Raw genomic sequence first — 27,673 nt, 5'->3', positions numbered from 1 at the left:
CCATGCATCTCCCAAGTAAAGTAACTCTGACATGCCTCGGGGACAAGGCACCTGAAATCAGTCAGGAAGAATATGCCTTAAAATATCCACACTATCTGCGCATAGAGTTCCACACTCATGGAGGAGTGCTGCTCATAAGAAATAGTCTATTTTTAGAAATGAGGATAGTAAAGGGGAAGGCTATGTCATGTTTTAACTTTGTCATATCACCCTGAAGAATAGAATTTTTGTTCGCTTGTTTATTATGTAATACACTGGGAATAAAGAATTCTTCAATTAGTTGGTCCCACCCAGATCAGGGAAAATGTTAGTAATCAGTATATATTCTGGAAGCTACTGAGGTTTTTTTGTTGTTGTTGTTTTTTAGGACCATCTGAACACACATGAAATAACAAATAAGTAATTATTAGAACTAATTAGTTATAGAACATATTGTCATATCCATCGAAACAATACAAACTCAATTTAATTGCTCCAAATTACTAAACTGTTAATTTCACTGGATCAGAACATATATATATATATATATATATATATATATATAAAATATTATAAGTTCATATATAAAGACAATAATTACAAAACATGTTTCAACTAATGTAGTTAATTTATACAGGGCCTACTTCAATTTTTTTCAGGCCTATCATCTTGGAGAGAATTAAATCTTCCTAACACAAAGAGATTTAGGTGATGGGGGAAGGGCAATTTCATGTACAGGAAAGCAAATTAAGCAAACTAATTTATCTGACCTCTCTTCAGCTGGGAAAGACTTACTGTTAAGTGAGAAGAACACAATTTAGTGTTAACTAGAAGAGGCAGTAGAGGAGGTTGAAGCAGAAACCTGAAGAAAATACGAAGAAGCTCTGTGTTCATTGTGATTTGCTAAGGCAGAGGAAAGGATTGATTTGTTTTGTTGAAATTTAATTCCTGTATGCAAGGCCACCTCCTTAAGCATCTCAACTTGAAGGGTTTTAGCAAGGTCTATTAAATTATAAGCCCTGAACCATCCTGTTTCACATGGATCTTTCAGTGAGAATTTACACTCAGCTAAGAGGCCTAGCAGGAAACTGTCCTATTTATGCAATTAAAAAGGAGGAAAAAAAGCAGCTTAAAATTCTTTAAAGTAAAAATGGATGATAGAGGGTCATCAAATTCAAGAAGAGAGACATCAGAATCACATAAAATATTTAGGGTACACATGAAGAAAAATGAAAGACATAGGCCAAAACCATATTCAACACAACACCTATAGGAGTTTAAAAATTAAGAACAGAAACAATGGAGCAAAAGATATAATCAATAAAGTAATGCATTGATCACAATTCCTGTCATCATTAGCTCTAAAATATATTTGTAACCATCTCTACTGCCACCAGCGTCTCTTGTCTGGATTATTACTTTAAAATTCCAATTGTTTTTGCCTTATTGAAAACATTTCCTCTCTCCTTCAGTCACTTCCAACAGAATAGCCATTTGTCCTGTTAATCATAGAAAAATCCAGATTTCCTGTCACTCTTGTGCTCAAGATCACCCTGTCCTTTCTTAATTCAACCCGAGAGCAAATTCAAACTCCCTTCAATATCCTACAAAAATCTACAATTTGTGCCGGTTACCTCTTTCTGAAATCCATAATTCAAATTGAAATTAAGCACATAAACAACAATAGAATTATTGCATATGTACTATTGAACTAAGATGGCCAATTTAAAATTCTACTTCATCAAACCACTGAAACACAATATAATATTTAACCTCTTTTTACATTCAAATGTATTATACTAATGTAATATACACTAGAAACCTACCCTAATTTGTAGTCTGATAAATCTAGTTTATTGATGTAATCATATCAAATAAAAATTATAGGCTACTTTATATTATTTATAAAAATAACACCCATAGCAGATCTTATTAAATGACAAGCTCTTCTTGATAAAGAGTCCATAGTATTAATTTATTGTATTTGCAAGCTAGAAAGAAATAAAACTTTAAAAAGGGATTTATTTCAATAAATTAAATAATTAATTTGATAAGAAGAAATTGTATAATAAGAAAAACAGAATAAGCCCTTAAAAATAAAGGAGGGAGGAACTTCCCTGGTGGTGCAGTGCTTAAGAATCTGCCTGCCAATGCAGGGGACATGGGTGTGAGCCCTGGTACAGGAAAATCCCACATGCTGCAGAGCAACTAAGCTTGTGTGCCACAACTACTGAGCTTGCTCTCTAGAGCCCGTGAGCCACAACTACTGAGACCGTGTGTGACAACTACTGAAGCCCGCATGCCTACAGCCGATGCTCCACAACAAGAGAAGACACTACAATGAGAAGCCCCTGCACTACAACGAAGAGTAGCCCTCAGTCGCCGCAACTAGAGAAAGCCCACGTGTAGCAATGAAGACCCAATGCAGCCAAAAATAAATAAATAAATTTATTAAAAAAATAAATAAAGGAGGGAAACAAATTACTGGATTAGATACTAGGAAATGTATAGATTCAGTAATAAATAAATACAAAAATCTATCATTCAGACAAGCAGTGATAAAAATAAATCATGACTTAGACCAAAGTTAAAATTTAGGTAAAGACCATAAACTATAAGGAAATAAAAGAGAAATACTTTCTTAAGTATTTGAAATAATTTTGAAAGCTAGATGAAATAAACAATTTTTTACAAAAAAAATGTAAATTAAAAACTTACCTTTAATGAAAAATTTAAGTCTAAAACAAATTGTGGAAATAATGTTTTAGAAATAGAAGCTTTACTACTAGGTTATTTTGTGGTAATACACAAACCCTGAATTTCAGTGGCTTAAACAACAGTTAGTTTCTCTGTCATGTCACATGTTCATCAGGAGTAGTCTGAGAATTCTATTATGCCTTATCCTCACTAAGTACCCAAGGTAACAAAGTAGGCATTTTCTGGAGTGCTACTGAATTGTAATTGAAGGAAAGACAAAGTAGTTTCATACCAGCTCCTCAAACTGTCAAGGATACTTACAACTTTTATTAACATTCCTTGGGTCAAAACAAGTTAAATGGACACATCTAAATTTAAGATGGTGCGGAAGTACAATTGAAAACATTTGATGATTCTAATGGTTGCTATAATTTTCCTTTCTGTTCACTAAGTAATATCTGTATTCTCCTTCGATGTGGATGTGGTAGTTAATTTTATATGTCAATCCTACTGAGCCATGGAATGTCCTGAGAGTTGGTCAAAAATTATTCTAAGTCTGTCTGTGAGAGGTGTTTTTTTTTGAGGGGGGAATGCAATTAATATTTGAATAGGAAGACTGGTAAAGAAATGTACTCCCTTAAGTCGTTGAACCTCATCCAGTCAGTCGAAGGACTAAATACAACAAAAAGACTGACCCTGGCTCAAGTAGGAGTAACCTCCTCCTTTCTGACTATGTGGGGCTGGGACATCAGACTTTTCCGGCCTTCATCCTGGAACTGAAACATCTGCTTTTTTTTTTTTTTAATTAATTTTATTTACTTATTTTTGGCTGTGTTGGGTCTTCGTTGCTGCACGGGGCTTTCTCTAGTTGCAGAGAGCAGGTGTTACTCTTTGTTGAGGTGTGTGGGCTTCTTACTGCAGTAGCTTCTCTTGTTGCAGAACACGGGCTCTAGGTGTGCAGCTTCAGTAGTTGCAGCACGTGTGCTCAGTAGTTGTGGCTCGTGGGCTCTAGACCTTAGGCTCAGTAGTTGTAGTGCATGGGCTTAGTTGTTCTGTGGCATGTGAGATCTTCCTGGACCTGGGATTGAACCCATGTCCCCTGCATTGGCAGGCAGATTCTCAACAAGCGCACCACCAGGGAAGCTCTGAAACATCTGATTTTGAGTCTCCCTCCTGATGGCTTTCAGAGTGGAATCTACCCATCAGCTCTCTTGCTTCTTAGGCCTTCAGACTTGGACTGAAACAACAGCATTGGCTCTCTTGGTTCTCATAACTTCAGTCTTGTAAGGACCTGCAGCATCAGCTCTCCTGCATCTCCAGACTGCCAATTCACCGTGCAGATCTTGAGACTTCTCAGACTCCGTAAGTCACTTAGTCACTTGAGTTAATCCCTTGTAATACATCTATAGTTATCTATCTATCTATCTATCTATCTATCTATCTATCTATCTATCTTCTATTGCTTCTGTTTCTCTAGAGAACCCTGACTAATATTCTGCTCAACACATTCTCACCTCAAAGGAGACAACTAGGAGTCCCACTCATTTTCTGCAACCAGATAAACATCCAGGATTTTTGATGAACAATGGTCTCTTCGTCATGTTCATCAAATATTTGGGAAAGTTATCTGCCCCACCCTTGCAATATACAAAGTTTATCTACAATAAACAAACTTTTTTTTTTTTTTTTTCCAATGGATGAGATTGGAACAAGAGTGATTAGTCTGTGTAAATCCTAAAATGTCTCTACAGGGACTTTCAGGATTGTCCCATATATGAGTAGAGAATGCTCCTGGATGACTGGATTGTGAATCAGCTCCAAGTTAATGTTCTCCATGGTCTTGTTCTGACCTCTGAAACTGTCTTTCACCTCCTTGAACACCTCTGAGGTAAACATTTCTTCCTTCCTTCAGATTAAGTGATTCTCCTTTATCATAATTGAGCAGCTTTCTCAGTCTGCTTCCTGTCTGTATACATTTGCTGACCAAGGGTCATTTTAGTCTTGTAAAGTCACTGAAATGCTTTTAACAGTATACAAGACTCCAAAACTTTTTATCTATGTAATTTTACTCAACTCTATATGCAATAGCCATACCTACGCTTCCATGTTAAACTATTTTTGTTGTATTATTTTTGGTTTCTTTCCCTGAAGTGATTCTTTCTCAATCTCACATTAATTTTGGAAATTAGGATCTATCAAGCCTAGTGGGAGAGCCACACCATTAGAACTTTCCCTAAGCTATTTAATCCAATTGGAATAATTTCCTGGAGCCCTTACCCTAAATTGAACTTTTACTCTGAGATAACCTCATTCAGAGATTTTAAAAATGGATATGCCAACCACAAAATTGTTCTGTTCACTGAGAAAGAGACTGAGAATAAATCAGTCTTTGTCACTCAAATCATTTTCAAGTTTATATTTTGATATTTGAATATGAGAGTCTGTTGTCTTTTTCAGTCCTATAACCAACTGAAATCAGGTAGTGCCTTTATTCAGTTTCATGTATGCTCGCTGACTGGCCAATTCTTTTCTGAATATCTCTCCTTGTAATATCTTTTCTTATAATACTTTATAAATCATAGCTAACTGGAATATGCATGTTTTAAATACTTTTAGGCAACATATCAAAGTCTCTATTATACACCAAGGTTCAGTAGAAATTATAATAAATATTACTTAAATATATTTGGCCTTACAGTTTTCCTCCATAGTTACTTGCATCGTTGCATCCTTTGCAAAGACAACATAAAGATTTTTCTAGTACTGACTTGTGCGGACACTTATTTTTTTCACTCATCAAAATAACAAGGAAATATAATTTAAACACATTTCATTAAAACAAACATTAAAACAAATTTATGGGAGAAAGAATAATTGTATCTATACCTAGGATAAGATCATTACTGCAATTAAACACTTATCCCACAGCTTCCTATTATCCAAAGCTAAAGTTAAAAGCAATATTATTTACTTATATTAAAAGGAAGCCCAGAGCTTCCCTGGTGGCACAGTGGTTGAGAGTTCGACTGCCGATGCAGCAGACACGGGTTCGTGCCCCGGTCCGAGAAGATCCCACATGCTGCGGTGCGGCTAGGCCCGTGAGCCATGGCCGCTGAGCCTGCGCGTCCGGAGCCTGTGCTCCTCAGCGGGAGAGGCCACAACAGTGAGAGGCCCGCGTACCGCAAAAAAAAAAAAAAAAAAAAAGGAAGTCCACAATTTACCTGAGGAGACATTTTTATAGCACAAAATTCCTGGACAATGGTTTTCCATTCTGCATCATATAAGAATCAGTAAGCAGTAGAGTAGGGACAATGAAAAATAACAGTTTTGTAGGTGATAAGAAATATTCTTCAAGTAGTCTTTCTTTATTCCAAAATTTAATTTAAAACTAACGAGTAAATATATACTCTATATAAATAAAGCTCTACTATATGCCAGATCTTAGACCTGTCCCTTGAACTCACGGAGCTAAATTAGGAAGATAACACAGTAAATAAATTTTAAGAATTACAATCTATATTAGAGTTCTAAAGGAAAGTAATATAGCTTTTTAAAGAAGTTACTATATTGTGATTGACTGAACCCAGAGAGTGAGGTGTAGAAGTGATTCTTCAGTTTAATCTGAATAATCTTTTTCACTAGTAAGGATAAAATAAAGCTCCAAATATCACATGTCCATGAATTAATTAACAGGGTTAAAAGTGCTGAATTTTGTATATAAACAAATATTTACATACCATTGAAGGGTTCACTACAATGAGCTATAACTCTTGATTTTTGAATTTTTACAATTCAACTTGAGACACTGTACTCGCCCCTTCATCATTTATATATTTTTGATAACTACTTTCATTTCAAAAATATCATCAATAGTCTAATTTTTGCTAACATATTGAAATTACATGTAATAAAGTGTTTTCAGGAGACAAAAGTTGCAACAGATGCTTTTATTTTAATTTTATCAAGCAAAAATTATAAAGTTAAATCACTTACTATACAAACATATCCTCTTATAATATAAATCAACTTTAGATAACCAGCCATTTACATCTGAAAATAATTATTAGAAGACATATGCCTGATATGCTTAAAACATTATAATGTTCAGAATGAGTAGTTTTCAAATGTGTCCTCTTGAAAATATATACCATTAACTTGACTCAGTCACATATATTGTTATGAAACACTAGTAAGTAGAAATACCCATATTTACTTGATGGTATTTTGTGTTTGACACTGTGAGCAGAAACAACAGAAAAAAATAAACCAAAAGGTACATAAAGATACATCAAGTTTAAGAGCTGATGAGAAAGACATACATACACACAAACACACATGTCTGTGTATTGTGTAGTTTTGTATGTAGTTATTATAGTTATATATTTTATATAATTTTTATATAATTATAATTATTTACATTTGTATTTTAAAATATTTCAGTAGGTTAGCCTTTGGGAAGGAGAAGCTGTCTACAGTTTTTTGTTTTATTTTTTGCAAAATAGCAAATAATTGATAATAAAGCAAGAATGATGTTTCCTTTTTTGTAGCTTTTGAAAGCAATTGTACGATCAGAGAATATGTAGTTTAAAACCTGACATTATGTTTAATGTAAAGAGCAGCTTGACTTTTTTTAATACAACATATTTAGAATTTTCTAATTGTTAAAAAAAACAAGACAAATCAAAGGCTTGAAATATAATATAATAAATATAATTAAGTAAATATAAAGTTCTTAATTTTGGGTATCATCTAGACACTTATCAGTCATTCAAAGCACATGCATGTAATTTAAATTTTTTATTGAAGTTTTCCCAAGAGAGCTAAAATTAGATTTTCTAGTAGTTATTATGTATCTCCCAAAATTTCAAATATTATGGTATCCTTCTCAAAATTATTTTTCATTTTTCATCCAAAATCTCTTCAGAGTCCAAAATCTCTTCAAAGTTTTTCAACTTATGTTCATTTCCTCATTATTTTCTCTTAACCTCTCCTCTGCTTCATATCCCATTTCCTAAAACCCCACAACCAACCCATCCTAGACTCATAGACAACTATAATATTCTTCTGTAGCACACACTTTTGTCCTTTTAAAATAAAATGCAATTAAGTCATTTCTCCCATATATTTTGAAAAAAAGACCAAGGTTAATTTTTTCATGAAGATGAGAAATTTTGAGGACCCAAGCAAGAAACAAATGTGATGTCAAGGAAAAAAAGATTAAACATGAGAAGGCAAAGTTTTTCCCTCCTTTGTTTACTTGCTAGTCAAAAGTGGAATTTAGTAAGTAACATTTATTTAGAAGTACTCAAATCTAAATTTGAAAATTCATGATTGCACTTTTTAATTAAAGAAACATATAAACACATCAAAGAGATTCTCAATTTCCAAATAAGATGAAATGAGTTGTCAACTCTTGGTAAACTGAATCAAATTACCTATTAACTTTGAGTAACAAGGTAACTACTTTATGTAATGAGGAAGCAAAAGTAAATAACAGGAATACATATTCAGGGTAAGGTGCCTAAAGTTTTAAAATTAAGTCAATCCATCTCTATCTCCCTCAATCAATGAACCAATCTCTTTCTTTCTCCTCCCACCTCTCTCTCCATTTCTCTTCCTCTCTCTCCTAACTTTAATGTTATCAAAAGTTTAATAAGAAAATACGTGACAATGAAGGACATCAAACATTAAGGACTCAGAAGCAATTTGCTCCAAGTGTATTTGTGTTCAGATTTTTGGCTGAAATTTGTTTTCTGCTGACAAATTTTTATCTCCTGCAGACTAGATGTTACTAGCATTTATTCAACAGAAAATCTTATCCACATTTTCTGGCCCCTTGGAAAGATGCCCAAGTACACCAAGTGACAAGGGCTCTCATGTAGAAAGATTATTGATACATTAATGCATATGCTAAAAATTGTCTCGTGTGTAGAGATTTAGTAGGTGGTTTAATCTGAAACACCACACGGGTCTTCTGGAAACCAAGATATTCCCGCTAATGGTGGCTTAGAGACTATTAAAGATATAAAAATTTCTTATTTAATGGGTACATCATGCTCGCAGGAAATTTGGTATATTTATGCTAAAAATTGAATTCATATTTCCTCAGTTAAGTAAAACCTATAAAGGTGATGGTGCATGTGACAGGAAACAAAACTACGTACTGTTAAAAATGGGGAAAAAAAAAAAACTACTCCCTAGATTATTCTTGGTGGAAATGCTTCCCAATCAATGGCTGCATAAGACTTTAACAACTATATCTATGCTTACACACCAAATAAAACCTTTATGGTCATGACAGATTGGAGGATGGTAGGAGAGATGTAGAGTAATGGTAAAGTGGAGAATGACAGATAAATCCATAGATTCAAACTCATTTTCACAGATTTCCTCAGTAGTTTTAGAAAGCAATCATTTAAAAGAAAGTGTAAGGTAATACAAGAATCACCAGATTGTTAAAATATATATCTACTGATACAGATACAAATATAGAAGTGGATATAGATTCAGATGATATAGATATAGATGATATATAGTTGTAGACATGCATAACTCAGTAGCATACTTCTAAACACTGTCAGCTGAATTTCACAAACAAATGAAAATGAAATCCGTGAATAAATGAATTACTGTTACTTCAGAGATTAAACATTTAAATAAAGGTGTTTATGCAGGTCTCAAATTTGGCACTAATATTTTAAAAAATATCTTTTTATCATGTCTCAAAATTACATTTAAACAGCTTAAAGTAATTACATTAAATAATTTTATGTAACACTGCCAAGTTAACAACTTAGGTTCTCACCTTGTTTTGACTGGTATTTTACAATAACTTTTAAATTAACCTTCTTCTCTCCCCTACTGCAGTAGTCTTGAATAAAGTTTCCCTTGCCTGTTTAACTTATATGGTGCAATTTTTCCATGATATAATATAAAAATGAACTAAAGAGTTATTAGTGTTTGTTTTTGTGTTTGTTTCCTTGTTATTGCTTCTGGTGATATTTCACTTAAGGTATTTGAGAGTCACTGACTCTCTATGCCAGGAAATAACAAAATTAAAACCACCCATGATTATGTAATGTAGGTAGGAAAACTCTCCAAACATTTACTGTCTACATATATGGTATATGAGATTGTTCACTGTGCTTAGATCATGAAATACAGCAATATATGAAGAGATACAGAATAGAGTGGGAGGTGTTTTTCTAAGCTCTTTATCCAGCTTTGTCTCCTTAGAAGAACCAAGAATAATGCTTTCATTAAAAAAAAAAAAAAAGGAAAATAACTGCACTGGATTGCGAACTCCTTGACATGTAGCACACGTGTCTGATGCACAATTCTAAAATGATTCTCCTCATTTATTTTTAAAAATAAATCCTGGATGCCATTTATCCCATTCCTTTTCACTCACAAGAAAGGAGTAGTCTGTTCTACAATTTTTCAGAGGCATTACTGTCTGACATAATTGTAAAATATTAATGAAGCCAAAGGCATGTCTCACTCTTTTGTCAGGGAAGATCAAATTGGACATAGCCTCTTATGGCCTTAATGTCTTCTCATGTTGCAACCTCTAGGGCTCATTAGAGTTGCTGATTCTCTCACATTTCTGGATGAGCAAAGAGAGCATGTCAAAGGCTAAATCAGTCTGTGTTTTAGTAAATAGGGTGTGGAAAGCTCAAGCGCAATAAGCCATGCCTAGCCTGACTTCTGTTTGACCACATGGTTAAGTAGGCTATGTAGCAAATGTACAGAGTCAAGATGCTTGCTCTTGAAAAGAGAAGGAGAACAGTGTAAAAGTAGTAATGCCTTTGTCCTATTATCAAAGGAAGTTAAGGCAATTGCCCTCCTGAGCTTCCCATTCAGTGCCAAGTTGCAGGAAAACCATCAGCAGCTTTAGTCCCATGGTACTGAGAAATGCATTACAATCCTAAACCATTTACTCATTATTCCTTCATCATTAGAGAACTGTGACCTTTAATCCATGACCAATAGATGTGTTTTAATGAGCAAACATTTCTTTTTTAGAAAAATACAAGTTGTTTTTGAGTTTCAATAGATAATGGGCTTTAAAGTATTCAGTTTGCATTTCCATTCAACATTTATTAGAAAAATAAATGTAGTAAAATATATTTACTACTACTATATGCTAGCATTGCCCATGGAAAAGGGAACAATGATGATCATATGGCAAATACAATCTTGACAGAGAAAGCTTCCAATGTAGTGAAGGGTAGAGACATTAATCAAATGCAAAATTACAATGATGAAAAATGCTATAACAGAGGAGTTCATGGAATATTAAAAGTATGCTAAAGTTTAGCAAGAATAGCAAGATATACAAGTTATTATACAACCTCAAGTGTACAACATGGATAAACTCAGAGTCTGAAAAACTTAAAGGATATTTAAATAGTCTGCTACCTATGACTATCTCTAAGTGATTAAATTACTGAAATTTTTATACTCTTTATTTTCCAAATTTTAATAAGATTTTATATTTAAAATTTTGAAATGATGTAAATATTTTTAAAGTACTATGCTTTATTTTCTTATGGAAATAAATAACTTGATAATACTAAAAGAAATCAGAAAGCCAGCACACAAAGCACAAAAATGTAATTTCCATTCTGTGACAGAAGCAAGCACTCCTGTAAACACTTAAAACATAATTTACTAGGTTAAAATTTAAAATATTCTTGATTTGTTATAATCTATGTATAAAATATTTCATTGATTTTCATACATGTATGTTGTTTATAACTGGTAAAAATAATTGCATTAAAAAAATCTTTGTAGATATAAATGAGATTATTACTCTGATAGGAAAGCATAAAACCTAAAATTTCTTATTAATATTCCACCAGTACAAACCACCACTCTCTCACTAGATTAGGAAGAAGATATTCAGGAATTTTCTATCATTTTTAAAAAATGTAATAGAGATTTCACAGTGATAGAGAATTGCCAAATACTTTGTTAACATAATGAGTCCAGGGTACAGATTCTAAGAAACAGAGTCTATGATATAAAGGTAAAATAGAAAAAATAAATTTAAAATACATAAAATTAAAATAAGAAATGGGTATAAGTTTGTCCTTTCCCTTTGCAATGTAATTTTCTATTGCTCTTCTCATCAAGAGGTGGAGTTCGTTCCTCCACCTTGCGGAATCAGGGTTGGTCTGTGAGTTGTGTTGACCAATAAAATGCAGTGGAAATGCACTGAGGGATTTTAGATGTTAGGCCCGGACAAGACTGGAAATTTCCACTCTCACTCTCTTGGCAAATTGCTCTGAAGCTGCCATATAAATAGCCCCTACTCAACCTACTTGAGGATTACATATCATATCAAGCAGAAATATCTTAGGTGAGTTCCTCTAGAACTACTATCTGACTACCAACTGACAATCAGCAACAAACACAAAACAAGTCAGCCCATCTTAGAATATTTAGAAAAAGTACAGCCAGAAGATGGCTATGGCTTGATGAGCGATCTCAAGCAAGCCTTGTGGGAGAACTGCCCATCTAAGCCCATCCCAAATTGCTGACGTACAAGATCATGAGCAAAGAAATTGGTGGTTTAAGCCACAGGGTTTTGTGGTAATTTGTTATCCAGGAAAGGATAACTGGTAAATCTCGAAGACATCTAGTTTGTGAAATAAAATTAAAACTGTCCAGGAGACTCTGATATAGTTCCTTTGAATAATAGCTAATAATAAAAGTAGTAACTAGTATTTATTGGTAACCAATGAGTTAAATATTTTACATTTATTGCCTCTAACAACCCTACAAGTAATAAACTTAGTGCTTTTCTTATCTTTATAGATATTGAAATGTTGAGAGATTTAAAATGTTGTCCAAGGTTCCACAACTAGAAAGATGTACAAATGAATTCAAATCCAGATCTAATTTTAAGGAAATATTCTTAACTAGTACACATATTCCATCTTTTTCCTCCTTATTTTTCCATAATTTCCAAACATATTGCCTATGACAAAGAGTAAAATATATTGAAACTTGGAATAACCTTATACCTAATGAGAAACAAACCAAATAACAATGCTGTAAGAAAAATTTTGGTATTTTTTTCTCTCCGCTCACACAGATTCAACATGTCTTTCTGACAGACATTTCAATAATTATGTCTGTAGGCAAAGTATGTTGTTTTATGTGGCCAACAGAATGCATCACTACATAAACAAAAACTGCTCATATTCAGCTTACCAGAAATTAAGGATGGTAACTGGGGCATCCTCAGAAATATAAAATTGTATAAGTAATGGGCTATAATCACTGAGAGTCATCAAGAAGCTCTTACAAAAAGAAATAAAAACTATATGATAGCAAGCATCAGGTTAGGACAAAAAAGGACAAACTTAAAAAAGTCCTCAATATGATATTAGTACAAGTGGAAATTAATCAAAGACCAAATAGCCATGATAAATATTTTTCAGTTAAGTATTACATGTATATCGAACAATACAGAAAACAGAGCATATCCCTTTTATTTTTGAATGATTACATAAAAACAGCATGTATTTTATGCATTTTATAAGCATGCATACTGAGAAAAAACAAAATATTGTTTCTCAGGAGTAAGATCTGATCTATTTGAATAATTCCCTTTCCAAAATTAAGTGACAGATTTATTAATAAGAATATCCAAAAGCTTACCAAGAAAGATTTGTGATCTGTGAATTTACAACTTTGGTAAATGGCATTTTAAATTCACCTTTTAATTAACTCCTCTTAAAGATCCAGAATAGCATACAATTATGGATACAACATGACCCCTCTCTTTCTCTTGTAAGTGTACATACACACACACACACAAATGCATGTGTATTTTCTATACAGTATGCATATATAACTCTATATATACATGTATACTTATTTATATGTATACATTTATATATACCATCAACAAATATTAAATACAAATTAAAATATAGTAACAATACAAAATTATAAATATAAAATATATGAAAAATTTAAGTTAAAGATTACAAATAAAGAGATACATCATGTTCAAGGATTGGAAGACTTAATATTAGTAAGATGTTCATTTTGTCCAAATATATATAAATATTCAACACAATCTCAATAAAAGTTCCAGCAAGCCTCTTTAATACAGAAAAAATAAGTTGCTTCTTAAATTTATACGAATATGCAATAAAAACAGAATAGTTTAAACTATTTGTAAAAATAAAGTATTAAAAAACACAAATAAGACAACAAAGTACATAATAAATAGAATAGTAAAGCCAAAAGACTGACACACTAAATATTAATGAGAAAGTAGTGTCGAGAACTCGTATACTTTGCTAATTGGAATGTAAAATATTATAAGTACTTTAGAAATGTTTTTCAGTTAAGTGAAGTGCATGCCTAATGCCTGTCGTAGATAATTATTTTTTTCCCTAAGAGAAAGACTCATAAAAGAAGGTTGATTAAACCTTTTTTTTCTAAAAGCAAATCTGATAACAAAATGTTCAGCAGTGGAATATGTATGGCAAAAAATGTAAGGGAAAATCTTGATTCAAATGATCCTTGAAATATCAGATTTGCCTTTTTATCCCATCAAAATATTAAATGACACATTGGAACATGATTTGTAAGCTGTTAAAAATGTTTTTAGGTCCAGCTATCATCTAAAAATTCATGAGTCCTTGCATAATACAATATCTAAGAGCATAATGGGAGTTATCCTGAGTGTTACTTGACGTTTTATTTTACCAGTCAGGCCACAGCAGTATACAGAGGTTACTCAGTGTTATACTTATTATTTCTTCCTCTCCTAAGCTAATGTATTTTAACTTAGGTCACCGACCCATTTATTGCAGCTTTCATTTTTATTTCCATTGAATTATAGAATAAGAAACATTAACTTGTAATTTTCTCTAAAGTTACTTTATTAATGTGCATGCAGTATTAAAGTAGAATATTGAAAGCCGCAACAATGTATAAACTAATTATACATGGATAGGTAATTTGTACTTTTTTATAATTAAAAATATTATAAACTTAATTTTCTCATGGCCTTTTACAGACCAATTCAACAGGTAGAAATTTAACTTAAACATTCACTTATATACACTGTTTTAAATAAACCTGAATGTTTAGAGCAGCATAACTACAATTGGAATATAATTATTCTAAATGTTTTCTAAGAGGAAAAATAGTAATAAATAGTTGAATATTCATACAATGAAATAATGAAATACTATGTACTCTTAAAATAATGAAAACATGAATATGTTAATAATATAATCTATATGATATTTACCAAAAACAAAGGCAAGTGATATGCAGAAAATATTTGTTCCTCTTAATACCAAAATAATAAATATATATACTATTATATATACACTATAAATATATGAATATATAAGTATATAAATTATAAAAAATATATAGATTTGTCTTATCTAGATCTAGCTTTGGGTCTTATTTATCCTATTTGACTATCAATATTCATTTAAGTAATATTATCCAGAGTCACAAAATTTGTATTTCAGTTCATTCAGAGACATACTTTGTTACTGGAAAGTTATACAGGAAAATATTAATAAAAACCAACTTGGAAACTGTATTACTGGAGGGAAGTAAGGAGTTTTCTGTTTTATTTGGGTGTTCAATATATATTGATTTTACTTTTAAGCCAACAGGATTATTCTGACAGTTGGATTAGAAGAATTTTTACTTTGTCTTTATATCTTTCATTTAAATATTAAAAAATATTTTAATTAACAAAATTTAATAATTATTTTGTTTTGTAATAAAACTCAGGAATAAAACAATAGAATCTAAAATGGATATTTCATATAAATATACATGATACATTGAATTCCTAGAGACTATAAAAGTAATGGTCATAAAGAAGTAACCTATACACAATATCTACCTATCCAAATGAATTAAGATAATATACACACATAATTTCATCTCCTCAATATTTTATAACAATCTCTCAGGTATTACATATATTCTGTTTGTTTAGCTTTGTTATGAGTATGCCACACTCAAAATTGTACATGATGTTATATACAAATAAATTTTGTAAAATTTTCTAATGTAATTACTAGATTTCTGATTAAAGTTCTGTGAATTATAACAACTTATCTTCCAGCATATTCTCACTTTGGGTTTAGTTTCTTGGGGAGATAACTATAAAGAGAGAGAATTAAGTATGAGGAATAACAAATCATGTAAATGAAGCAGATGAAAAGAATATGAAAAACAATTCAATTTGGGAAGAAATTTGAAAAATTACCTTGGAAAAGTACAATGTTGTTTTTGACTGGGAATTGAGACAGATATCTGTCTGAGGGGTGCTCATGGAGAGAGGCCAAAGGAAATGGAACACAGAGTCATTCTTGTACAGGACACATGGAGGGCAGACAGTGAACAAATTCCCCTTTGTAGGCATAGCCTCACCTACCAAGCAAGCCCATTAACCATTATCTCATAGAAAATAAAAGGCAGAGAAATCTCAAATCGTTTCTTTATTCGTAAGAGACAGTAAATAACTAAAATTCTGGTACATATGAATATTTCTAAGGTGAATCAATAATTATGCATAAAATAATTATTTTATTCTTTGTGTGTGTTTTTTTAAGAATACTTCTGGAATGTTATAAGTTAGAATATCAGAGGCCGAAAGTAACTGTGCTCAAAGGAGCATAAACAGTCATGATTAGCTCACATTAAAGATGTCTAGAATTCATGTGAGTCCCAAGGCTCCACTGGAGCACCACAGAGCAATGTTTACAAGGGCAGACTTGGAGCCAGTGTTATATCTCTTTCCTAGGCATGTGCTAAATCTCTTCATGTGACAGTTTTCTTTTCTATGATACCAATATAACAGTGAATTATTCATATTTTATTTCACATACAGGCATTTCTACAATCTCTGTAAAGCATTCAAAACAGAAATTCACATATAAGAACTCAACATATATTGACTGTTATTATTTTCATTGTTCATAGTAGTAGAAGTAACAGCAATGTAGTAGTAACAGCAATAGTAGTATTGGCAGCAATAGTAGAAGTAGTAGGAGGAGGAGTAATTAGTGCTCAATAATATCATCTACCTTTGGGTTCTTCCTATTCTTTCACTCTGCTGTCTTAAATGTTGTCTTCTTACTCAGCCTGGTAGCAATAACCCTAAAGGATACCCAGGTGTTGTCTTGTTAAAACAATGTTCAGAAAATTCAAAAAGTCATCCCTTTCCTGGACCTGATTTTACAAGCATGATTTCTGACAGATGCAAGGATGTCATTTTTCATCACTGATGAAATATTTCTGTTTTGATATAATTCTGATTTTTCTCAGATCATTAATCTGATGATACATATTTATATTTGGGGAATTTATTTTTGAGGATTACGTATTTCTGAAGTAAGTATTACCGTGTGGTAAGCAGCTTCTAAATGGCTCTGAGTGGCTTGTTACTTCTTTTGTAATGCTCATTACTTGCTGTGAGTTGGACTTAATGTCTTGCTTTTAATGAATAGAATACAGCAAGTGATGGGATGTCATTTCTGAGATTAGGTTATAAAATGTTTGTGGTTCTCTCTCCCTGTCTTTCTCAGTCTTGGCTCTAAGGGGAGGAAGCTGCTATGCTGTGAGAAGCCCCATGAAGAGGCTCACCTGGGGAAGAACTGATGGCTCCAAAAAAACAGCCAGTGGTAACAGCCATATGAGTGAGTGTAGAAGAGGATCTGTGCCTTAGTTGAGTCTTGGGATGGCTGCAGCCCCACCCAGCACCTTGATTGCAGCCTTGTTCCGGAGACCCTGAGCCAAAGGATCCAACTAACACACGCCCAGATTCCAGCCCCACAAGCTCTGTGTGATAAAATTTGTTGTTTTAAACTGCTAAATGTCGGAGTAACTTATTGAGCAGCAGTAGATAATTCATACATTCAAAATTAGCATAAAATCTAGAAATATGTAAGGATCAATTTGCACATACCAAATTTAGATACCTTTCTAAACTTACTCCAAGAATATTTTACAGACATTGTATTTGTAGAAAAATAAGTCTAAAATTTTTGTCATAATTTTCATGGGAAATTATGTCATTGCCACAGTTATTGTAATTATTTTCAAATAGGCAATTTCTACTAGATTGTTTACTTTCTTCACTTGTAAAGAGTTTTAATGAGGTCATGAATCTTGTCAAATGGGAGGTATATTTTATAGAACATTTCCTTCTTATAGCCAAAAATATCAATATGTTCATCTGTGCCCAGCTACATTTGACTGGAGCAGATGTGGATTCCTGGTCCAACACGTATATACCAAATTCTATCTTTAGGATTTTGATACCAGTCTTAGACACAGAGTTTATACAAAGATAGAACTCTTTTATCACTCCCAAAATTCTCTTCTCCTCCTTGTACTTAAATACCTCCCCCAACCTCAGGTTCTCCCAACCTGTTTAATACTTTTAAATTCAATTTATTTAAACTAAAACAAAAACAAACAAACAAAAAAAACAAAACAGAACAATTCATTCATTTCCTTCACCCCCCTCCACCTTTGGCAACCACCAGTCTGTTTTCTGTATCTATGAGCTTTTTAAATAAACTATACATATTTACATTTATAGATTTATATAGATTTATATTTAATAGATCTACAAGTAGTTATACATATATCTCTTTAAATTTCACATATAAGAGAGATCATGTTCTGTGCTCTGTACATAAAGTTTTGCTTTTGCAAGAAAGTCATAAATGGAATTATACAATATTTATAATTTTGCCTGCTTTTTTTAAACTTACGTTAATTCATTTAAGACTTTTCATGTTGTTGCTTCTTCTATGAGTTTGTTACTAATCCATTCCCTAACTGAGGTGCATTTCTGTTGTTTTTAGGTTTTAGCAATGATAAATAAAGTCACTATAAGCATTTCCATCCATACTTGTGTCAACATAGGTTTTCATTTCACTTGGATAAATTCCTGACTTTATAAAAATCTGCCAAACACTTTTGAGAGTGGACAAAACATTTTGCATTCCCTTCATTGATGTGTGTGGACTCGTTCTTTTCCACATCCTTACTAGTACTTGGTATTTTATGATTTTTTAATATTTTAAATGTTATTCATTAAAATAGTTGTACAGTGAAATCTCATTGTGGTTTTAATTTGCACTTCCTAAATGACTAATGATGCCGAATATCTTATCTTTTCACTTGCATACTTGTTATCCATGTCTTTTTTTGTGGCAAGGTATATGTTCAAATCTTTGTCCCATTTTTTTTAAATTGAGTTGTCATTTTTAAATGTAATGTGTTCTTTATATATTATGAACACAGTTTATTATGTGATTTGTAATTTACAGTATTTTTTCCCAGCTTACTTTTTTTCTTTCATTCTCTTAACAGTTTCTTTTAAAGACCAGATTTTCTTAATTTTGATAAAGTCCACATTATCGGTTTTTTATAGATTGGTATTTTGCCATCATATCTAACAAAATTTTGCTTAACCTAAAATGACAAAAAATTTTCTCCTATGTTTTCTTCTTGAAGATTTATAGATTTAGGTTTCATACTCTGGTTATTGATTCATTTTGAAGAGTTACTTTGTGTACAGAGTGTGAGAATGGGATTCATGTTCACTTATTTGCATTTATAGGTATTTTCCACCAATATTTGAGTTTTTGTTTTTTGAATATAAATTGACAAAATATATGAAAATGTATTTGCTGGCTCACTATACCATTCCATCAATTTGTATGTCCATCCTTTCTCTAATAGCAACCTATTTGAATAATGTACTTTTATCACAGACTTGAACATCAAGTAGTGAAAGTCCCCCAACGTTCTCCTTCTTCTACAAAATTATTTTGGGTATTATAATCTCTTTGCCTTTCTACAAATATACTAGGTTAAGGTTACTAATATTATATATATATATATATATATATATATATATATATGCAGTGATGTTGCAATGATGTGCTTGTAATGCCTCAAATCTGTAGATCATTATATGAAGATAATTAATGTTAATCATCCAGTCAATGAATATGGTCTATATCTCCATTTGTCTTTCCTGATTTATCATTTTATAGATTTCATAATATTTGTATTGCATTTATGAAGTAGGATTTATATCTCATTATTTTATTTTTTGTGTATTGTAGATGGTAGTTTTTACCTTTATTTCAGTTTATAATAGTTTGCAACTACCATATAAAAATGGTGATCAGTTTTATATTAATATCACATTGAATTTTGTATTGACCTTATAGCCTAGTAAGTTGCTAAGCTCATTTTTTTAGTTTTAGTAGTTTTTGTGACTTTTTAAAGAATTTTTATACATACAACTAGGTTGTTACTAAACAAATATTTTTACTTCTTCCTTTTGAATCTTTATGGCTTTGTTTTGTCTTTCTGCATTTACCAGAACCTTGAGTATGATATTAAATATGCTAGTCATTACTCTCTTGTTCCTCATCTTACAGAGAAAGTGCTCAGTCTTTCATTATGCAGTATGAAATTATCTTAGAATTTTCTTTGAATTACTTAATAAGCTTAATCATATATTCTTTTATTCCTAATTTACTGAAAAATCGTATCATGAATGGATATTCAGTTTGCACAAAAGTTTTTTCTGAATTTTTAATGGTTGCTCTTGGTTAGTCTGTGCATATGGTGAATTACATTGCTTGATTTTTTTTTTTTTAATTATTTATTTGTTTGGCTGCACTGGGTCTTAGTTGCAGCACACAGGATCTTTGTTGCCATGTGCGGGATCTTTAGTTGTGGCATGAAGGATCTTAAGTTGTGGCATGAGGGCTCTTAGTTGCAGCATGAGAGATCTAGTTCCCTGACCCAGGATCAAACCCTGGCTCCCTCCATTGGGAGCATGGAGTCTTAACTGCTGGACCACCAGGGAAGTCCCTTGCTTGATTTTTTGTATGTTGAATTAGCCTTCACAGGAGAAAATACACTTGGCTGTATCTATTATCCATTTTATATTTTGTTAAATTGAACTTTCGACTATTTCTTGTTAGAATTTTTGTGTCTATTTTTATGAGGGATATTGGTATGTAGCTGTCTGCTCTTTTCATGTCTTGGCCTTTTTTTTTTTTTTTTTTTTTTTTGCGGCACATGGGCCTCTCACTGTCATGGCCTCTCCTGTTGCGAAGCACAGGCTCCAGATGCGCAGGCTCAGCAGTCATGGCTCACGGGCCCAGCCTCTCTGCGGCACGTAGGATCTTCCCAGACCGGGGCACGAACCTGTGTCCCCTGCATCAGCAGATGGACCCTCAACCACTGCGCCACCAGGGAAGCCCTGTCTTTGACTTTTTTTATGAGGGGAATGCTGACCTTTAGAATGATATGGGGAGTATTCCCTCATCAATTTTCTGGAAGATATTATACAGGATTGGGTATTATGTCCACATCAAGTGGTAAATTTCACCACTGAAACCATCTCAGATTGAGGGGTAGGTACATATGTGTGTATGTATAAATATATTTGACTAAACATTCAAATTTTTATACAAGATATAGGGGCATTTTGGTAGTCTATTTTCCAGTGAGGTTAGTTAGTTCATGTCTTTTAAGGAATGTGTCCCTTTCATCTGTATAATCAACTTTATAGTATAATTTAGTAAAGAGTGTTTATAATATTCTCTGATTTTTAAAAAATAGGTATAATCTGCAGTAATGGCACCAGTTTCATTACTGACATTGATTATGTGCACATTCTGTTTCATTTTGCTTATCCACATGACTGGAAGTCTAACAATTTTATTGATTTTTATAAAGAACTAAAAATTATTTCTTCTATTGTATATCTGTATTTCCTTTCATTGATTTTTCTGTTAACTGTATTATTTCCTACTTCCTGCTTCATTTGGTTTTATTTTGCTTTTTTCTTTTTTTTCTATTCTCATAAGGCTGTAGCTTAGATCATGTATTTGAGGTCTTTGTTTGTAATATAAAATTTTAATGCAACAAAATTCCCTCTTAGCACAGACTTGGCTGCAACCCATAAATTCTTATATGTTTGTTTTTGGTTTTATTCAATTCAAAATAATTTATAATCTCTTGTGAATTCAGGTATAATTCAGTAATGATACAAGAACATACTTTGTATACATTTAATTCTTTATAATTTATGAAGATTTATTTTATGGTCTAGAATATAGTTTATCTTCTAAATGTTTAACATTAATTTGAAATGGATATGCATTCTTATGGTGTTAGATTATAATGTTCTACAACTTTCAACTTTGTCATGTTGGTTTATAGTGCTGTTCAGAGGTCTGTTATTTATTTTCTGATATTCTGTCTACTTGTTCTGTCAACTACTAAGAAATGAATATTGAATTTTCCAAGTACAATTATGATTTTTATTATTCATCGTTCAGTTTTTATGTATTTCCAGCTCTGTTATTAGGTGTATATGCATTTTAAATTTTTATTTGTTCTGGAAAATGACTTCTTGATCATTATGAAATGTCAGCATTTTTCTTGGTTAGAGTCCATATTCTTAAGTCAACTTTTTGTTTTATAATAACAACATATTCTTTGATTAGTACTTGATTTGTACAGCTTTTGTCACCTTTAACATTTCAACATATCTATGGCCTTATATTTAACTGTACCATCTCTGTCTCTTAATTATTTATATTTATTGTAATACTATTACAATTGGGTTAAAATCTACCATTTTGTTTTCTATTTATTCCATTTTATCTTTATTTTTCCTCTTTTTCTGTCTTCTTTAGACTGAGTATTTTTAAAGATTTCTTATTATCTCCACTGTTTTTTTTTTCTTTTTTGCGGTATATGGGCCTCTCACTGTTGTGGCCTCTCCCTCTGCAGACCACAGGCTCCAGACGTGCAGGCTCAATGGTCATGGCTCACGGGCCCAGCCACTCCGCGGCATGTGGGATCTTCCCGGACCGGGACACAAACCCGTGTCCCCTGCATCGGCAGGCGGACTCTCAAGCACTGCACCACCAGGGAAGCCCCAGTTTATTTTTTATGTCTCTTTTTAAAATTAGTTATGCCATAGATTTCAAGATATCCATGTTTAATAATTTAGATTCTACCTTTACAAAATATTAGTTTGCTTCACAGCATATTCTCATTTCCACTCTCCAATCCCTTGTGCTTTTGTGTGCACACATTTTAACTTAATATATGCTTAAAATTCACATGACATCACTAATCTTTTCCTGTTCTGTTTTAGAGAGTTAATGTCTTTATAACAAAATCTCTCAATAGAAAATTATGTTTATACCTTTCTTACTACACCCAGTGAATAACAAAAGGTAATTTAATCCATGTTTCTTGACTTCCTTTTCCTTTCTTTTTTTTTTTTTTTACAGGTTTTATATATCTTTTTTTCCTTTTAAACACTCTTATACTTAGATCCTGTTAATAGATACCACTAAAAAGAATATTAAAGTATAAACAAAGTACAACTTGTAGCATAATGCTGAAGCTGAATTAATTGTTTATTTGGCCATCATCATATTTGACTATAAAAGTAATTAAATGATTTTAGTGCTATGAAGCAGAAATTTTCTTTGACTATTAGATATATCCCACATTAATATTAACGTCACTTTAGAATGCTTTTCAATTTCTTTAATTTTACTTTTACTTCAATCAGTTCAGATTAACTGTTAATAGTGGATCAATGGCATCTTAGGCGTTTATACTGAACTAATAAAATGGAATAACAGTGATATATGGCTTTCTGTGATAATCTAAAAATAGAGCATAGAGAGCAATCAATTTTCTTAATTCAATTAAATAATGAGTGTACTGAAGGCAAGAGTGCAAGAGGATAACTGTGAATCTGTTGATTTACTGAATATCCAGAACAGTAGTTTTAGAAACATGTTTCAACATTTCTTACATACCTTCTTAGTATTACCTGCCTCACTTTTATATATCTTATTAGACTTATTTTACAATTAGGAGTATCTAGGTATCAAAAACTAAAGTTTTCTTTAAAACTATGTAAATATATACATTTATATTTACATTATTATTGCCATTTGAAAACCAATGAATATCAGACATTTCAAATAGGGAACTTATACAGAAAACTTAGGTAGAATAATCTCATTTATATTTATATAATTCCCTCTACAAAATATGGTCCCAAATGCATAATCAGGAAACGCTATTTTCTAAAGTGGAGATTGACCCCCGTGTGCAACTCTCTTTGATTGAATTTCCATTGGCAACAATTCTCTGCATGATTCTAAGAGATGGATAGATTAAATATGACTTTACAGAGGGTTCATTTTCTCCTACTTCCAACTAGGATGATTACATGTAGAGTTATTCTAACCTCACTTAAAAAAATACTTTAATAAGTCAAAAAAAGTTAAAAAGCTTTTAGCTCTAGAGGGAAAGCAATCTATCTTCCAATATGAAAAATAGGGGATAAGTAATTTCATCATTTGTGAAACATTCCTGTTATTATTAATATCCCACCTTTAATTGGTTCCTCTGGACACTGAAATCAACTCAACATATTCAATTTACTGAGAACAAAACTGTGAATATACTCAAAAGTTTCAAAGAGTGTAACTGTTAAAAGTGCAGACAGGAAATTATGGTCATTAAGTCTCACACAGCTTTAGCAACTTTTTAAAGTATTTTGACATTCTGTAAATACATTAAAAAAAACACTGACATAAAAATTGTATGTTAAGTTAAACTGTATTATTTATTTCTTTTTTTAGAAAAGCATTCATATTTGACAGGGAATAGTTTCAAAGGAAATTTGCTGATGTGATTTAGGATACTTGTAAGTGTATGTGTGCTGTACTATTTTCCTGGAGTTTTAGGGGAAAATATTCTATCCAAAGTTTTATTTTCAACCCATTAAAAATCTTACACCCTTAAAATTTTCAGATAAAGATATTTATTGCCACCTCTGAAGTTTGATCAAATCTATGCAATGAATAGGAATATAACATTACTCAGATTCAAAGAACAAAATTATTTCCATTCAGAATAGCAATTTCTGTGAAACATTCTCCATTAGAATAAATACCAGAAATCCCATTCATACATGAACACAACTATACTAATATCAAATGGCATGGAAAACCACAATATTCTTTAACTCCATTATACTAGTTCTTCTTTTACAAGGCTCAGCCCCATATTTTGCCCACTGAGATCACCCTACCAATGCAGGAATGGGGTCTAAGTATGAGTATATTTTCCACCTTTTCCATATCTTGTTACACACAGAATTACCAAACAGTTATTTACACAGGGCCTTCAATTTTTCATTTTATTATTTCCCAATTTAGAGTTTCTAAACAAGAAACATTGCCAATGTTATTTAATGTGTACTTAAAAACAAATTCAGAGACTTTTTTTTTCTTCTTTTGAGACAAGAGAAATTGAAATATAACAGAAAAGCTGTTTTCTACTTAGTTTCTAATTGAGAATCCATACATGATTTACTAGTGTAGACGTTTACTATGAAAAAGTATTTGAAATAATTTAGGTTACTTTTAAAACCCATCTAATAGAGTAGAGCACAAACCCAAAATTCAGCAAGACAAGACAGTATACTAAAGGATTTTTTTGGATGTTTTCCTAATAACTTAAGGACTAGCATAGTTTTTTTTTTTCATAAATCATTACTTGTGTTTTGTGATAAGTGCCACAATAACCTAAGTGCTTTTGCTACTGTTGTATCCAATATGATTTTTTTTTACATATTTCTTAATTCTTTTTAAAGTGGAGTTCTTATTATATACACAGTCACATATATACAGTCTTAATATTTCAATTTGGGAGTTTTTCTTTCCTTCAGAATATCCTCATTTGGAAAAGATGGAAATCTGTTGTCTTTTAACCTGCATAAAAATAATGTTTTGTCTACTTAATATTTTACTCTGCTAATGCACTCTATTATAGAACTTCTGTACACAGGTTTTGTAGTTTCAAATATATTACTACATAGGCTAAAAAATGTAAAATTTCTTTATTTAAATTTGGTTTGTCTTTTTATTTTTGCTTTGTTCTGTTTTATTTTGATATAAATTCCTGTATGTAGAATTTTTATTGTTATTCAGATAAAATATTTGTAAGTCTTAAATTGCATTTATAAATTTTATTCCAGAAAGAATTTTTAAATCAACTTATAGTTTTAGCAGTATCATTTTAGTTGTATTCTTTCTGTTCTTGAATTATTGTTTTGTTTTAATTCATGTTATTTTATAAAGCATATTGTTGAATTTAGCTCTTTTGAAATAAGAATTTTTGTTACCATCTAAAACCATATTACTGTGGTAAACATGATTTGTAAGGTGTGCATAATGCATTATTTTTGTAATGTTTGAGTATGAGATTCTCAGTATCATTTTTATCTTATGTTACAAGGCCAAACTTAAGTGTGACAATATCCACTTCCAGGGAGGTTGTAGTAGTTACAGCAGGTCAATAGCCTTCACTGAAATAATTCAAAGAAATTAATACACTTAAAAATTATACTGTAAAGATATTTGAGAGATATGTACAGTATTAATCAGAATCTACCTTTGAGTAATCTTAGATAAGGTTCCATTTGTAAAGTAAGAACTTTAAATCATATGTTCCTAATTCCTCTCTCCCATATTTTGTGGCATTTTATATTTATATACTATATAATAACATAATGTAACAATATTTATTTTTTATGTCCACTTAACTTTTAGAGTGTTAAATAATAATAAATGTCATTGATATTTAAATTCATTTCAACCATTTCCTAAGATATTCATTTTTTTGGAATATATCCAACTTTCCATCTGTATCATATTTCTTCTGCCAGAAGAACTTTCTTTAACATTCCATCTCTTCTGTAATAAATTCTCTCAGCTATTTTTTAAAACATGAATAGAAAAAGGTATATATTGCTCATTTAAAAGGAAAATATTTTTATTGTGTATAGAATCCTCACAGAATGGTAGAAATTATTTTTTAAATATATATGTAATATAAGTCATATCTAAAATACATATTGAAAAATCTTATGACTCCATAAGTCATCATAAAACGTCACTTAAAATGAGATTTTTTGAAAAATAATTTATCAAAGAAGTTATATGGGTGGCAAGTAATCAAGTGAAAAACTCTTCAACAGAATTAGTCTTTAGGATAATGCAAAATAAAATCACAATAGCAGATCACTACAAATCCTCTGGAATGGTAAAAATGTAAAACATTTGTACCAACTGTTGGTAAGGATGTGGAGCAATTATGACACTAATATATTGTGGGGATGGTTGCATAAACACTTTGGAAGACAATTTTACAGTTATTTAGTAACTGAAATATTCACCTACCAAATTGCTAAGCTATTACACTCTACATATTTACTCAAAAACAATGAATACATATGTCCATGAATCAACTTGGTTCATTGCAGCTTTATGTGTAAAAGCCAAAACCTGGAAACAACCTAATAAATATGGTTTAAGCCTATAATGGAATATCATTCAGCAATGAAAAAGAATAAACTATTTATATACAAAAGAAGGATAAATCTCAAAATACTTATTTTGAGTTTTTAAACAGCTAAAAAAGGCATGTATTTTATAATTATGTAAAGTCATGAAAATACAATCTAACTTATAGTGAGAGCAACAGGTTAGTTGTCACCAGGAATAAGAACGTAGGAGAGAGGGAGAGATTATAATGAGGTCTGAGTCACAAGCAATTTTCTTCTAGTGTTGTGTATGTTCATTATCAACATATGCCAAAACTCACCAACCTGTATATTTTAAATGTGTGTATATTATTATAAAAATGAAGCTTAAAAACAAATGCTAGGAAAGGAGAAAACATATTTGAATATAGTCTTTTTATGTAAAAATCAGGAAACTTTTAAAAATGTAAAATGAAAAAGATACTAGAATAACTAAAACAATTTTGACTTTGAAAATTTATAGAGCCCATGCTATGCAATTATCAAGATTGTGTCATGTTGGCAAAAGCACAGACACATGGA

This window comes from Delphinapterus leucas, chromosome 4, assembly GCF_059928025.1.
Source record: "Delphinapterus leucas isolate spDelLeu-1000000601 "Yukka" chromosome 4, BTC_Dleu_Yukka2, whole genome shotgun sequence".
In the NCBI taxonomy this organism is placed as follows: domain Eukaryota; kingdom Metazoa; phylum Chordata; class Mammalia; order Artiodactyla; family Monodontidae; genus Delphinapterus; species Delphinapterus leucas.
This window is presented reverse-complemented; position numbering follows the sequence as displayed.